This window comes from Malus domestica, chromosome 02 (assembly GCF_042453785.1).
Source record: "Malus domestica chromosome 02, GDT2T_hap1".
In the NCBI taxonomy this organism is placed as follows: Eukaryota; Viridiplantae; Streptophyta; class Magnoliopsida; order Rosales; family Rosaceae; genus Malus; species Malus domestica.
In genome coordinates, this window is record NC_091662.1 from 15,925,957 (window position 1) to 15,943,947 (window position 17,991).

Consider the following 17,991-nt stretch of genomic DNA (forward strand, 5'->3'; position numbering starts at 1 on the left):
AAGAAAGATGCACGGTGTAGTTTTGTAGTCTAACTTCGATCTCTGCTCTTTGGGCACATGCACAAAAGCTTTGCAACCAAACACCTTCAGATGAGAGTAAGACACATCATTACTAGTCCATACTCTCTCTGAAACATCAAAACCTAATGGTACTAATGGACATCGGTTGATCAAATAGGAAGTTGTCCTCACAACTTCACCCTAGAACTATTTAGATAACTTTGCAGTCCTCAGTATGGATGGGCAAAATACCCATGGGTTTCGGTAACTGCGATTACCCACTCATTTAAAGTTCATGGTTACGGTTATGGGTAACCGTTTGGACGAATAAACGGTTATGGATATAACCATTTATCCGTGAAATTTAAATGGGCGGTTATGGTTATTATCCGTGTTATAACGGATATCCATCGGTTATGGGTATTACCCACAGCTATACATGTATCCATTTACCCATTTAATTTAATATATGAAATTTTTTTAAAACAAATTATCACAAGTGTTCGAAATTAAAAAAGAAATAAAAGGACTTGATAGCGTAAATATTTTTTTTCCAAATTTACCCCTGACAGAACCTACAATTATTCTGGGAGGGACTTTGAACACCCAGACACACACACATACACAAAACAACAAAAATAAAATAATTTAAAAAAAAAGTAACTGACAATGGTGGGTGTGGAAAATGAGGCAACACCAAAAGCCCCATATGCAATTGAAAAAGCTTGGTTAGGTTCTGTCAGGGGTAAATTTGGAAGAAATTTTTTTTACTGTTAGTTGGGCTTTTAATTCAGTCCGTGAGATATTTTTTAATGGCTTTTAATACATCAAAACATTTACTGTTAGGTTATACGGTTATACAGGTATTACCCGCAGTTATAACGAGTCGATGATATTTTGTCATTGAATGTGTTCGAAAGTGTTTAGTTTCGGAATATTTTGGAGCTTTGAATCATCTAGTATTCAAGATAATGACTACTTTTTGTTTTTAGAAGCTTTACTTTGTAATCATAGGGATTATAATTAAAGACTTACTTGGGTGTAGCAGAAAAATATCGTTCGTAAACTATTATTTCAATTTATTGGAATTGTATGAAGACTTAAATGATTAAAATAAGGAAATGCATGCTAAAATTTACCTATAACGGTGTTTAATTTTCAAAAAACGAAAATTATGACAAATTTTTCTTTTGTAATTTTCAAGTTATTAAAAAAACATGTAGACGGGTGAAAAATGGGTAAAATGGGTAAAAAAAGGATAAACGGGTTAAAAAACGAGTAAACGGGTAAATGGTTATAGGTAGGCCTGGCAATTCCTAACACGACCCGATAACCCGACACGACACGACATGAAATTAACAGGTGTTCGGGTCGACACGATAACGAATCGGGTGTTATCAGGTAACCCAATAAACATCTGTTACGATAACGGATTGGTTCGGGTATACACGTGGGTAACACGATACACGATAAGCAAAATATTAATTTTATAATTTTATAACCCTAAAAAATACTATAATAATTATATATATTAATTTAACAATTTTATACCCCTAAAAAGTTTAAAACTATAATAATTATATATACTATAATAATTATACCCCCAAAATATTAACTATAATAATTATATATATATATATATATATATTAAATTTTATACCACTAAAAACTATAATAATTATACATATATATATATATATATATATATACACCATTGAACTTGATGGGATACACGAAACTAATTTCAACGATCCAACCGTTAAACTTGTTTGTATATGCTTAAGGATCTGATCAGCAACAAATCACAAAAAAAAAAAAAAAACACTCAGAGATAAAGTAACGAGACAAAACTTTTCGACGGTTATAAAACAAAAAATCACGATTTAACAGTTATTTTAACTCCGATTTTGATTATTTTTTACAGCTACACTCGTTGACCCTATATGAATACAACGAATAAATTTGATTTTCAATTTAAAATATTTACACTAGTGGATACCACAAAATCTTATGTTATACTTAATGAAAGTATAAATAAACTCTTAAGTGTTAGTGAATCCATCGTTTTGATGGGATACGAATTCTATGAAACTAATTTCAACGATCTAAGCGTCAAACTTGTTTGTATATGCTTCGAGATCGCATACGCCAAAAATCACAAAAAACAAACATTCAGAGATCAAGTAATCAGACAAAACTTTTCGACGGTTATAAAACAACAAATCATGATTTAACGGTTATTTTAACTCCGATTTTGATGATTTTTTTCAACTACACTCCTTGACCCTATACGAATACAATGAATGAATTTGATCGTCTTTAAAATATTTACACAAGTTGATACCACAAAATCTTATGTTATACTTAATGAAAGTATAAATAAACTCTGAGTGTTAGTGAATCTATTAATTTGATGGAATACGAATTCTATGAAACTAATTTTAACGATCTAACCGTCAAACTTGTATATGTTTCGAGATCGCATACGCCAAAAATCACAAAAAGCAAACATTCAGAGATCAAGTAATGAGACAAAAAATTTCGACGGTTATAAAACAAAAAATCACGATTTAACGGTTATTTTAACTTCGATTTTGATGATTTTTTACAACTACACTCCTTGACCCTACGCGAATACAATGAATGAATTTGATCGTCAATTTAAAATTACACAAGTGGATACCACAAAATCTTATGTTATACTTAATGAAAGTATAAATAAACTATGAGTGTTAGTGAATCTATTAATTTGATGGAATATGAATTCTATGAAACTAATTTTAACGATCCAACCATCACACTTGTATATGTTTTGAGATCGCACACGCCAAAAATCACAAAAAGCAAACATTCAGAGATCAAGTAATGAGACAAACTTTTCGACGGTTATAAAACAAAAAATCACGATTTAACGGTTATTTTAACTCCGATTTTGATAATTTTTTACAACTACACTCCTTGACCTTATACGAATACAATGAATGAATTTGATCGTCAATTTAAAATATTTACATAAGTGGATACCACAAAATCTTATGTTATACTTAATGAAAGTATAAATAAGCTCTAAGTGTAAGTGAATCTATTGTTTTGATGGGATACGAATTCTATGAAACTAATTTTAACGATCCAACCGTCAAACTTGTTTGTGTATGCTTCGAGATCGCATACACTAAAAATCACAAAAAACAAACATTCAGAGATCAAGTAATGGGATAAAACTTTTCGACGGTTATAAAATAAAAAATCATGATTTAACGGTTATTTTAACTCCGATTTTGATGATTTTTACAAATACACTCCTTGACACTATACGAATACAATGAATGAATTTGATCGTCAATTTAAAATATTTACACAAGTTGATACCACAAAATCTTATGTTATACTTAATGAAAGTATAAATAAACTCTAAGTGTTAGTGAATCTATTGTTTTGATGGAATACGAATTCTATGAAACTAATTTTAACGATCCTACCGTCAAACTTGTTTGTATATACTTCGAGATCGTATACGCCAAAAATCACAAAAAACAAACATTTAGAGATCAAGTAATGAGACAAAACGTTTCGACGGTTGTAAAACAAAAAATCACGATTTAACGGTTATTTTAACTCCGATTTTGATGATTTTTTACAACTACACTCCTTGACCCTATACGAATACAGTGAATGAATTTGATCATCAATTTAAAATATTTACACAAGTGGATACCATAAAATCTTATGTTATACTTAATGAAAGTATAAATAAATTGTAAGTGTTAGTGAATCTGTTCTTTTTATGGGATACGAATTCTATGAAACTAATTTTAACGATCCAACCGTCAAACTTGTTTGTGTATACTTCGAGATCGTATACGCCAAAAATCACAAAAAAACAAACATTCAGAGATCAAATAATGAGACAAAACTTTTCGACGGTTATAAAACAAAAAATCACGATTTAACGGTTATTTTAACTCCGATTTTGATGATTTTTTACAACTACACTCCTTGATCCTATGCGAATCCAATGAATGAATTTGATCGTCAATTTAAAATTACAGAAGTGGATACCACAAAATCTTATGTTATACTTAATGAAAGTATAAATAAACTCTAAGTGTTAGTGAATCTATTGTTTTGATGGGATACGAATTCTATGAAACTAATTTTAACGATCCAACCGTCAAACTTATTTGTATATACTTCGAGATCGTAGACGCCAAAAAAAAAAAAAAAAACATTCAGAGATCAAGTAATGAGACAAAACTTTTCGACGGTTATAAAACAAAAAATCACGATTTAACGGTTATTTTAACTCCGATTTTGATGATTTTTTACAACTACACTCCTTGACCCTATATATTAAATTAAATTTTGACGATTTAATGGTTATAAAACAAAAAATCACGATTAAACGATTTAACGATTATTAAGCGTTAGTGAATCTATATATTAAATTAAATTTAAAAAATTGGTGGTCTTTGGATTGGCTGAGATTTAACCTCAGCTGTCCATTATGCATTAGGTATTTAGGTTGGACTTTGGAGACTATCCTTTTCTGCTTTTGTCTTCTCTGCCGCAGTGCTTCTCGGCCCTCTCCTGTGAACTTTCAATTTCAACTGTAGCATCTGAATGTTTCATTTTTGCTTCTATGGGGGATTTTGTAGGTGAAGCAAAAGTTTGATGCTCTTGATGGTAGAATTGTGAACCTTGAGCATTCTTTGTCACCAGACCCGAATCATCATCCCGCTCAGGTATTAATATTTATTTACTTTTAATTTCGTTGTTTTAATCTAATGAATTGTATTTGTGATTTGGTTGAATTTCTGATAGTTTTATACATTAGCCTCCGACCCCTTCATCCCAATTATTTTCAGAAATGATTATTACCCAATACCCATCTCAACAATTTCAATCTCAATCTTTTAGCTATAGTTCCAAATCCCAACATTCAGAGGCTATTTTTCTCTGCAATAAATTTCTTCAAAATTCCATAAACTAGTCAAATAGGTTGCCTATGTGGTCTATGTTGTTTACTAGTTTTGTGTGAGTGTGATTGTGTGACCTTCGGTTAGGCCAAAACTGCATCTGCATTACGAGGTAAATCCAGTTGAGTCCATTTTGTGCGTAGCGTAACCACTGCACCAATCCATTGTGATTTACATTTCAACTGTTGCATCAGAATCTGCATTTAATATTGGGAGTAGAGTACTAGATCAATATTGTAGTTCATTGTTACCAGAAACAGTTCAAGCTTTATTGTTCACACGAGATTGACTAATTGGAAAATGAGGTAATATATTTTTAAATGGTATAATACTATTGTTTTATTTATTTTCATAATTATTTTGGTAAACTTCTCATAATTTGAATGGTTTTTAATGTTTGGTTTTTCTATACTTAGTTTATGCGGAAGAGAATTCTGACGTGGAAAACCTTACTGAAAACATCATCAACATAACTCTTGAAGGCAATAGATCAAGCCAAAGTTCCAATACAATTTCCTCATGATAATCGATGAAAATTGAGGATTTTGTAAAAGAAATAACATGTAAACTTTGAGTTCCATTGGCAAGGTTTAAACTTTTGAGAAAGGCTTCCCAAACCTTGAAAACAAAAACTCTTTCATTTTGCATATCCTTCCACATTTAATATTTTGTAATAGACTAGTGTATGGATGTTTTTTTTTTTTAGGCTCTTATTTTTGAGTGTAGATGTAGTACTTAAATGACAAATATGTTTTAACGTTTTGAAGTAATATTTATGTGGTAATGTGTGGTATGTGTAAATTTAAAAAAAAAATATATTTTTCTTAACGGGTCATAACGGGTCGAGTCACTTTACCCGTTGGGTAAAGTGACTCGACCTGTTAAGGACCCGTTAAGATAACAGGTGTGACACGACACGACCCGTTAAGATTACAGGTGTGACACGAACACGACAGACACGACCTGTTTGCCAGGCCTAGTTATAGGTATGGATAACTGTTTATAAACGGCTATGGTTATGGGTATAACCATTTATGCAATTACCCAACGGATAAACGGTTATGCGGGTATGAATATAAACGGATATGGGTAAATAACAACGGTTATCCGCCTGCCATAATCGTTGCCCATCCTTACTCCTCAGCATACACTGACTTTCTCCATGATGGTTTGGTTCATTCTTTCAGCAACATCGTTATGTTGTGGAGTTCCAGGAACTATCTTCGTATGATGTATGCCATGTTTCACACAATACTCTCTAAGCTGGTGAGATGTGTACTTGCTGCCGTTGTTGCTACGAAGGCACTTCAGAGGTTTCCCAATTTCCCTATCCACCATGGCTTGGAACTCTTGGAATGTTTGAAACACCTGGTCTTTGGATTTCAATAAAAACACCCAAACCCTTTGTGAAGCATTGTCAATATAAGTAACAAAATATTTATTTCTTCCAAGTGACTCGACTTCCATGGGACCACACACATCTGAATAAACAAGATCTACCATATTTCCTTTCTTTGTAGATGGAACAGAAAAACTAACTCTTCTTTGTTTACCGAATAAACAATGCTCACAAGAGTTTAACGATGTACCTTTGGCAAAGAGAACGTAAGACTTCTTTGCTAGAACTTGTAGGCCTTTCTCGCTCATCTGGCTTAGCCTCTTATGCCACAAGTCTAAAGATGAGTCATCCACAGCATTCAACTCACCTTTCAAGACCTTGGCATTTGACTAGTACAACGTACAACAAAGTCGTGCTCTTGCTACCACCATTAAGCCTTTAGTAAGCTTCAATTTTCCTTCGCCAATATGGTGGTAATAACCTTGTCGATCAAGGGTACCGATGGATATCAGATTAAGACGTATAACAGGAATATGTCTCACATTTTCAACATTAACTGGCAGCTGAGGTTAGTTCTTAGACAAATATCACCAATTCCAAGAATTTTGGAATAACTTTCATTCCTCATCTTCACTATGCCAAAATCACCTTCTTTGTATGTACTGAAGAACTCCCGTTTGGATGTAGCATGGAAGGAAACTCCATTGTCAAAGATCCATTCAATGTCTCTATCAGAATCACCCATATGCAGACATTCACCAACAGACAATATTTCTGGTACATCACCACATAGGACTGCAGTGGTATTGTCAGTATCATCGTTTTTCTTATTGTTTCCTTCCCTTTGCTCTTTTTTCCAAACTCGACAATTTTTCTTCATATGGCCTTCTTTGCCACAATGGTGACATGCACCCCTGAACCTCAACTTGGATTGGGTAGGACTCTTGCCATGACCTCTAGGCCCTCTACTCTTGTTTCTTCCGCGGTTCTCTGTGATAAATACTTGGCTATTATTTGCGCCAGAAGTCTTTCTCCTTGTTGCTTCATTGAGCATACTATTTTTAACATTATCAAGAGTAAGAACACCATTAGGAGCAAAGTTACTTACACTCACCACAAATGTCTCCCAACTGTCTGGCAAAGATCCAAGTAACAAGAGCGCTTGTAGCTCGTCCTCAATCGTCATGTTCACAGTAGCCAACTGGTTAATGATATTCTGGAACTTGTTCAAGTGTTCTGCTACACTTAAACCATCTTTGTACTTCACATCGATGAGCTTTTTGATCAAGAAGGCTTTCTTAGCTGGGGTCTTCTTCTCGAACAAGGACTCAAGCTTCGTCTAAAACTCGTGGGCATTGGTTTCATTAGACACATGGTGAAAAACACTATCGTCCACCCATTGTCTAATTGTGCCAATTGCCTTGCGATTCATTTTTTTCCACCCGACATCGGACATGCGCTCGGGCTTAGCGGCATCTCCTTCAATTGGTGCATGCAGATTCTTGCAATAGAGAATGTCCTCCATCCTTGGCTTCCATGTTACCCAATTGGAGTTTGTGAGTTTGATCATAGTGCCACTTCTTTCCATCTCGTAGTACGAGTTAACCAGGCTCTATACCACATGTTAGGAATGTCGGTACTACAAGATAAAGAATGCACAAAGTAAAGTAGAAAATGGACACCAAGAATTGACGTGGTTCGGCAATTTGTGCCTACGTCCACGAAACAACGATCAATCTTCATTATATGAAAATGATGAGTACAACAAGAGTAGTCTTACCAAGCCAAAGACAAGGCTTGATGGATACAAGAAAGTATAACAACACTTTTTCTCACACTAAACTTCACTCACACAATGTGTAGTGGAACACTCTCACTCTCAAACTTTAAGTGGAATAACTCTTATAACCCTCACTCTTATAGTGGAACACTTTTACTTTGGTTTCACTTTATAATACATACATACATGCACCCTTATTTATAATTGAGTTTTGCCGACTTATACACAAGCCTACCGACTTGGGCTTGCATGACAGCCTCAAAAAAACTATTCAAACAGCTAGAACTTTCTAGCTTATGCACTTCACCGACTTAAACATTGCTAGAGGTATCTAGCACATTCATGCTATTATCTTATCATAGGGACTGACTTAACAAATGCTAGAATTGTCTACCATGATCCAGCCACCTCACTTGCTTACTAGAATAATCTAGAACATTTATCATGGGCTGGACGATATACCAACATCACTTTGTGAGGATCCCTAGCCATTCATCGTACATCGTACGGCCAGTTTTCGTTAGATGCTATTTGCGTTTAATTTTAAATTAAAAAAGTCAAATAATTTTTTACTACACGATACACGATGAATGACTAAAATGTGGGGATCTCTAGGATCCCCACAAAGTGGAACCGGATGGGATCCAATTCCCTTTTTTAGTATTTGCAATCCAAAAAGGCTGCAACTCTTTTATCTAGTTGCTGAAAGTCTTAGAAGATATTTCGAGAAATACTTACCTATTTGTCCTATTTATACATTTATGTTTATTTTAGACCATCAGATTAAATAAATCAAGAGAATTAATGAGCAAAAAGAAATAGAGTATGCAGATTGAATAAATTAAGATAATTAATGAACAAAAAGAAATAGAATATGCAAAAGGAAAAAGAGAAATGTGAAGATCATTTTCTTTCTTTGTTGTCTACCACTTCATCAATCTAATCATGTGATGAAAGAGAGAAATGAGCATTCAACATGTATGTGAGTTTCTTTTGTATACAATGGCATATTTAGTGTCATCGAGGCCATTGAAGATACTACTCGACTTTTATTGAGAACTTACGTGAAAATAAGTCTTGATTGTATCTCTAATCACGTTTTTTATTTTCTCAACATAAAATTCTAAACATGCCATTTTAATAGTAAGTCATCTTTTGTATGACTAATTGGAATCAAGAGACTCATTACCTTAAAAAAATCAAGAAACTCGAAAAAGGATGACGAAAATTAAGAAAATGTTGCAGTCCTATTAGATTAGGAATGTGATTGTATAAATCCTATCATATATGAATATCCTTATGGGATTCTACTATTTCTCTTAGACTAGATATTATTCAATTAGAGTTGTAATCCTATTAGGGTAAGGAATTTACCTTCCCTACTACTATAAATAAAAGCACAATGGGTAAGATAACACACACCTGATAATTATACATCTCTCTATTTCATTATGTTGTTGCCGCACCCCCTCTCTCTGTCATTTATATGATTCAGTAAATTAGGCTTACAACACGTTATCAGCACGCTCCGGACACTGCGCTAAAGAAAGTTTGTTCTTCAATCAGGAGGGTATTGCATTTTAATCATTTTTTATGAGTAATTTATTACTTTATTAAATTGATCTACATGCTATTGATTCAATTTAATTTTTCTTTGTTGAACACGATACAAAGCATTGGAGATATAATTCCAATATTCCAAGAAGGATCTTCTACAACATCAAAAGCTCAAATATTTTTTTTTTATGCCAATCAGATTCTTTTAAAATAAATTAAGATATTGGGTAAAGTACAAAAAACTAACTCAATTATTGGTCTCATGACACTTTCATACCTCATATTTTTAAAATGACAATGTCATACCTTATCTTACGAATTGGTGTCAATGTCATACCTCCATCAGTTTTTATGTTAGTTTCTCTGTTAAGTGCTGACGTGGCTTAAATAAATTAATACAAAATTAAAAAATTAATTAAATATTATAATTAAATATAATATTATAAAATAAAAAATTAAGAATTAAAAAAACAAAAAAAATTTAAAATGGCCTAGGGTGCGGACCTCCCATTTCCTCCACCCGCACCAACCTTTTTCTTCTCTTCGACAGCCACCAAACCCAGAAACCTTCCTTCACCCGTTCCCCAAACCTTCCCCAACCCACCTCCATCCCCCACTTCTTCCCTTCCCCTAGAGGTGCGGGCCTCCCATTTCCTTCACCCGTACCAACCTTCTTCTTCTCTTCGACAACCCCTAAACTATTCCCCGTCCCCCCAACATTCCCCAACCCATCCCCATCCCTCACCTCTTCCATTCCTCTAACTCTTCCCGTCCCTTTCGAACCCAAACCCAAACACTAATTCCCCATTTTCAAATAGAAAACCCCAACCTTGTCCACCCGTCCCCCCAACTTTCCTCCACCACCTTCTATCTCTTCTCTATTCTCTCTCTCACACACTCTCTCTCTTTCTCTCTCTTTCTTCTCTATCTATCTGGGCTACTTGCAGCTCTTCCTATACCCTGCTCATTTTGATCCATGACGATCGAAAAATCTTCGACGCTTTTGAGAATGCCAAGTCGCCGATGAGTGAGTTGGACATCGCCGAATTCTGTTCCCAGATGAGTATGTATCGCTCAGGCATAGACATCGCTGGATTCTGATGTGGCAGGTAGCGAGCAGGTGCTTTATCTTGAGCTCGACGAGGATGATGAAGGGTTTTTGGTGGCAAAGCATCCAAGCTTCGGAATTACCGACGGTAGGACACACAATAGCTTCATGAGGGAGGATAGGGAGTTCATGGCATTGGGGAGAAAAAGTGTCGACGTTTCGTCAATTTTCGGGCCACTGAGGAGAAAGAGGTGAGAGAGAGAGAGGATGGTGGATGAAGGTTGTGGATGGGGGGGAAAGGTGGGAAGGGTTTCTGGGTTTTGGGGATGCAGGTGTTTAGCGAGAGAGGAGAAATGTGAGAGAGAGAGAGAGAGAGAGGGTGGGTTGTACCTCTTCTCTCCCGTGATCGTCGATTTACTTCCCCTTGAATTCGACAGAACCTTGTCAGCTTTTTTCACCCAACTCTTCGTTGGCGGAGTTATCTCTTACATCGACGGAAGCCTTGACGACGACTTGTGGTTCTCTTTCCACAGCACGGCTGAGAAATCAGGCATCAATTGAGCAAGAATGGAAGACCCTTTTCGCGAATCGATCAGATGGGTCTGAAATTTGACTTGTTTCTTCAATGGGGTCAGTTTCGATTCGGGTTCTTTTGACTCCTCTGGGCTCATGTACTTCCTCCTTAGCCGTGATTCCCTGAGTTCCGTGTAGGCTCTGTATCTAGGTCCTCTCTCCATGGAGTAGCTCTCGGTGGCGAACCTCAAGGGGACTGGATGCTGATATGGGTTACGGTTCTGTGAGAAAGTCAGAGCGATGGGGTCGAGGGCTTCTGTTTGAAAATGGGGAATTAGGGTTAGGGTTTGGGTTTGAAAGGGACGGGAAGAGGTAGGGGAAGGGAAGATGTGGGGGATGGAGGTGGGTTGGGGAAGGTTTGGGACGGGTGGAGGAAGGTTTTTGGGTTTGGTGGCTGTTGAAGAGAAGAAAAAGGTTAGTGTGGGTGGAGGAAAGGGGAGGCCCGCACCCTAGGCCATTTAAATTTTTTTTTTGTACTTTTTATTCTTAATTTTTTTATTTTATAATATTATATTTAATTATAATATTTAATTAATTTTTTAATATTTTGTTAATTTATTTAAGCCACGTCAGCACTTAACAGAGAAACTAACAGAAAAAATGACAGATGTATGACATTGACACAAGTAAGACGAGGTATGACATTGTCATTTTAAAAAGATGAGGTATGAAAGTATCGTGAGACCAATAGTTGAGGTAGTTTTTTGTACTTTACCTTAAGATATTTAAAATAACCATGAAGCATGAAAACATTCCCCATGATGCATGAACCCCTACATTTATATTTTCCTTCTGTTATATATATATTGTATATGTTTATATATTTGTCAATATATATATATATATATATATGTTCATGCAATACGCAATTATGTTATGTGGAATTTGTGAGTTAACACATCGAAATAATTTAGAAGCAATTAGAGTTTTCAAACCCTAGATGTCGAAAAAAAATTAATTAATTAATTTTTGGGATTTTTGTGGCTGAGTTGCAGCTCCACGTCGCACCACTGAGCTGAGTTGGTTGGCCTGCGACCATGCCACTACCCTGGATGACGCCATGGACTACCTGTAGACTGGTGGGCTTGTTACACCTGCACAGACAACCAGGCCTTCGGTTGGGTTGGGTTCCCATATGGGCCTAAAGCCTAGGGCCCACCATCAGGCTTGCAACCTTGCTAGGTTTGTGCCAACACACACTAGCCCAACGAGCAAGCTCAATACTTGTTGGGCTCTGTCTTAGCGCACCAGCCCACCTGCAGCAAAGCCTACTGCGTTTGCTAGGCTCACCCACGTCTTAACTCGCATCCAGAATAGCCTCGCATAGTGATCATAAAGCGCAATTCAATGATCATCCAGACCTTGGTGAATGCACCAAGCTTTTTGTTTCTACCTAGTGCTGTGCAATCTTATACGAAGCTATGTTGGATCGCCTTGAAGCCCATGCCATCCATCCTATTTCTACTTTATAGTTGGTTACTGGGTATGAACCTGGTGTTTCTTACTGACGCAATTGGGTGTGCATTCCCTGTGCCAAATTATGTCGCTGCAATATGGGTCCTGACATAAGGATGTGAATCTTTGTTGATCATGATTATTCTTCAAACTAGCTCTCTTGGAGCTCTTGCAAATGATCTTTTTTCTGCTCATTTGCGAATTGTCACTTAAATGAGACAGTTTTCTTGCTATTAGGGAGAGATAAGAACATCAACGTTCTTGTAGAACGAGGTAAATTATGTGGACGTTGCCCACTATGTCTCATCTCAATCCCTATACCGCAAAAGTATAATAAGCAAGTGTGATGTATTCTAGCCTTCAGAATGTTGCTCCAGACCCATTCCTCTGATCTAGCTAAAGTGAGGAGATCATATACCAACTGCAAACATGCATACGAGGATATACGTACTTAACAGACATTGAGTCAACATTCACGAGGGGTGTGTTGCCCCTGTTGGACGATGCAGTACATTGGCGGATAGCCAATCTATCTATCTTGACCTGAAGCATGACAAATCACTTCCCTAGAAAAGAAAGGTCCTATCATAAAATGAATCTATACTCTATCAATGTCTCAAATCATTTCCATCTTATGAGATTAATTTGGATTACTCCCAACATATGAAGTCTTGGTCTCGTATACTAGTTTGGATGAGATAATGGAATTGAAATAAGATTATCATCGATGATGTTTTCACTTATATGGTAACTACCGACGTAAATGAAAAACAACGATATCGAACTATGTTTCGTTGATTAGTGACAACGTAGAACTGATTGGACAACTAAAATTATAATCTAGGTTAAATTCCTTACCAAAGTGTGTTTGGACATGTCGTTCCTACACTACCCAAGGTAACCCTGTTATGTTACAAGTGGGAAATGAAGCGTAACGAGATTAATGAAACAGTGCGATATGATGTACGCCTTACAGTGCAAGGTTTCTCTCAAACGCCTTGTGATTGATTGTAACATTACGAAATGTGGTTAGTGTTTTCCCATGGAGATATAGATACAGAGATTTACATGTAAGTTCTCAAATAATTACATGGACTGGTTCAAATAGTTCCAGACCACAGAACACCCTGTCAACTTATTTGAGGCGTTCATTTACGGATTGAAATAATCCAACGGATGTGCTATACCTATCTAACTGATTATTTGATCAGTCAGGGATATGAAGTCTTATTCCGAATTGTTAGAGTTGCAGTTTATGTCAACTCTGGAAGAGCTTGAGAAAACTGCCTTGCACATGAAGATAGAATTTGAGATGAATGATCTTTGGATAACTCATTTACACCTTGACCTAAAGTTCAAGCGTTGTTATGAAGATACTTTTATCTATCAGTCGAACTACACCCCAAATTTGTTACCTTCAAGTATACCTATGATCTTCCATACGTTATATGCAAATAAGACCCTTGAAAAGGTTATGGAATCTGAAGTTCCATATCTGAGTTCAACTTTGCGCTTTATTGTAATTAACTCATTGTATTAGACATGACATCTCATTCGCTGTTGATTTATTGGTAAAGATGCAACACCGCGCCTACATGTATCCACTGAATTGGTATTAAAGGTATTTTTCCGCTACCCTGAAAGGTACTATGGATTTGGGCTAATCGTAACACATCCTAAGCGGATCCGACCCCTTGATCCTCGAAATGATGTTTGCCTTGTTAGTTATGCTAACATTAGTTACTTATCAAACCCGCACAAGACACATCCCCGAATGGTTATGTCTTTATCCTTTGGGATATCACAATATCTTGGAGGTCCACGATATGTCCTTAGTTGCGAAATCTTCGACTTGTTCCAAGACTCACCTCACTTCACTAAGCCACATGAGACATGGTTGAGAGCTTTTGTTGAGCACATTCGAAGTACTTGCAATGTTTTCATCTATCGTTGAGTCATAACGACGATCTATGAAGATTATGCCACATATATCCACCTGACCAAGACTTGATACATCAACGAAGTCAACGCCAAGACATATTGCGTCTACATCACATCAACAAAGCATCAGGAGATTGAAGTCATGTAAGCTGATCCCAAACAACCTTACCTACCTTTACACTACGTCACTGCCGAAGTCAACATTCCAGAAGCTTGTCTGAGGAATTGGTATGCCTAACTATTCATATGCAATGCATGTAGTTCTCATTTGGAAATTTTGTCAAACTTAGGGAGAGTCTCCAGAAGTAGACTCACTTAATCTTAATGTTCTCTTTTTCTCTACGATTATGAGTATTTTTCTCATTGGGTTTTTGCTACTTAATTAGGTTTTGACGAGACACCCATCCTGGGCTGGTCATACCCTTGTGAGCTATTCTTCTTGCGTCTAGAAGACATTTATTTTTGAATTAATACAACTTCTCACTTTTTGCCTTAGTCTATGGGGTTTTATCCCACCTTGGGTTTTACCATAGCGAGGTTTTATGAGTTTTACCTTTTATGCATTCTTCCGTCAATTTGAGACTCACATTCGCTTATTGTGTTGACAACTTCATCAACTGAACTTACTTCATCGCTAAAGACCTGATGCACTATTTGTTTGAGTATTTAAACACTCAAGGGGGAGTGTTGCAGTCTTATTAGATTAGGAATGTGATTGTGTAAATCCTATCATATTTTGGATATCCTTATGGGATTCTACCATATCTCTCTTAGACTAAATATTATCCTATTAGAGTTGTAATCCTATTGGGGTAAGAAATGTACCTTCCCTACTACTATAAATAAAGGCACAATGGGGTGAGATAACACACACCTCACAATTACACATCTCTCTCTTTCTCTCTACTGTTGCCGCACCCTTTCTTTATGATTAAGTAAATTAGACCTACAACAAAAATGATACTTTGCCAACATTTTTCAAATGTTATTGATGCAACCCTCCTAGATTATTGAGTTTATTTTATTGAAAATTGAGTTTATTTTATTGGATGATAATTCAACACATCACATGTCACATCAAGTAGCATGCATAAAAAATGTGATAAATATAGTCATTAGCGGAGCCAATGCGGGGTCATTGACATCTCTTTACCCCAGTAAGTTTGAAAATCTACCCTTTTGAAGAAACATTTAACCTCTATTCCAACAGGCAGCAGATAAAATAAATAAGGATCTTTAGTCAATATTTTTTTAATTGACACAAAACTATGTCGTTTTGTTCCATTTCCTTCAAAAAATTTGAGCATGCTAACTTCTCAAATTCGCACAAGGTCTTCTAGTTCTTCACGCCAGACTCTGCGACTCCTCCACCTCCATGACAAACTTCATATCCTCGAGTCAAATTCTAAGTATCTTCGTTGTTCAAGTTTAATCAGGCACTCCAACCGCACTTGGTTGTACTATATGGGAATCCCTAATTTCCAATCGTCGGTATTTTTCTCATCTTAAATCTATTGGGGTTTTTAGGTTTTCATTCAATTCCAATTTTCAACAGAAGGAAAGAAGGGATCAGAGGAGGAAACAAAACTTACAAGGTCTGAGAGTGCAATCATCTCCATTTATAATATTGGGCATGAAAAAAGGTGTTGAATGTAGCATAAGTTTGTCAAATTTAGGTATTCTTTTGGTGCATATGGTCACTTCGTGATTGTTTATTCCAAATTTCATTATTTAATTTCAAATACCGTTGGATTTATATCATTATATGTGGTAATTGGGAAATGGCTTTTATATCGTTTATGATCGTTCAATTTACATGGCTTGAATATTTGCTTTATATGAATATATATGATAATGAATTGAAGACTGAAAATGCCGAATTAGACTCTTTTTTTATTTTTTATTTTATAGTTTTGGTGGATTCAGTGATTGTTAATTTGATCAAACTTATATTATGTTGACTCATTTTCTTTTGTATTATTTAAAACGGTTATGTAGAGGTATTTTAAGAGAAAATCAACAGAAGATACTCTTTCATCACCCTCTACAACAAATATTCATGAAAGTTCAAATGAAAGTGACATAGAAAGTATATTGACAAATCTTTGAGGAGATTATGGGATTCGACTTTGGATATCAGAATATGATCTAAATATTAGAGATCAAGTCCGAAGAGTTTATTTACAAAGGAAATTGTTTCAACCTCGAAACCATCAATTTCCATATACATCATTTGCAATAGTACAAGGACGTTCCAATACTAAATGGTTTGATGACTTTCCTACTTGTTTGGAGTATAGCATATCCAAAAATGCTATTTTCTGTCGAAGTTGTTATCTCTTCAAGCTCCAAGTTCTAGACCAAGCGGGTAGTGACAATTTTACTAACAAAGGTTTTTATAATTGGAAGAAAAAAGGCCGACTCCGAGTTCATGTTGGAGGCCCTAATAATGCTCACAACCAAGCTTTACTTCATTGTGAATCTTTAATGAATCAAAATCCACGTTGTTGATGTACAAAATCAGTGAGGACTTTGGTGCAACAGAAAGTGTCAAGTTTGTGACCTTCGCTAGATTGCTTCGGTCACTATTGTGGATAAGTATGCAAATGGATAGAGACATGGGCGCAAACACAAGATGTACGTGGTTCACCCAGATTGGCTACGTCCACGGAGTAGAGGAGTTCTCATTAATTGTGAAGGGTTTACACAAGTACATAGGTTCAAGCTCTTCTTTAGTGAGTACTAGTGAATGATTTAGTACAAATGACATTAGGAAATATTGTGAGAGAATGATCTCTTTTTATAGAAGAGAGTTTCTAGTTTCATTGTGACATTGACACGTGTCGTGTTGTGATTGACTTCTGATGTTGACACATGTCGCGCTATGATTGGCTTCTGATGTCGACACGTGTCGCGCTGTGATTGGCCTCCTAGTTGGAGGAAAACTCTTCTAGGTCCTTGACGGTATAACGTTGACCGATGCTCAGTAGTTTTGGGATTGGTCAAGTATGGTACAAATAATGCTCCCTTAAGTTCCCGAGAAGCTCCTCGGTTGGGGACTTACAAGATCCAAGCCATTGAGTAATCACGAAACTTCTAAGTACAGAAGTGTGGTATCATTTTCACTTGCCTTATCTGTCTCATACATAGATGTGGCATCTTCTCTAGAAGTACTTTTCCTCCATCCAGGGGTGGTATCTTTAACCGATGAAGATGCACGAGGTAATGTATCAATTTCACTTGAAGCTTACTTGTAGTTTCGGGCTTGGTCAAGTGCAATACAAAACCCTATAGTATGAGTCCCCCAAGTCGCCGAGCTAAG

At 36.1% G+C, this 17,991-nt stretch overlaps 1 long non-coding RNA gene across 1 annotated transcript; it reads left to right on the top strand.

Moving 5' to 3' along the window:
* The first annotated feature begins 4,569 nt into the window (after window positions 1–4,569).
* Window positions 4,570–5,623, top strand: LOC139190427 (uncharacterized). Its single transcript, XR_011574668.1, has 2 exons — window positions 4,570–4,742; window positions 5,393–5,623. It is a non-coding gene; the product is annotated as an uncharacterized lncRNA (long non-coding RNA).
* The last annotated feature ends 12,368 nt before the right edge of the window (window positions 5,624–17,991 follow it).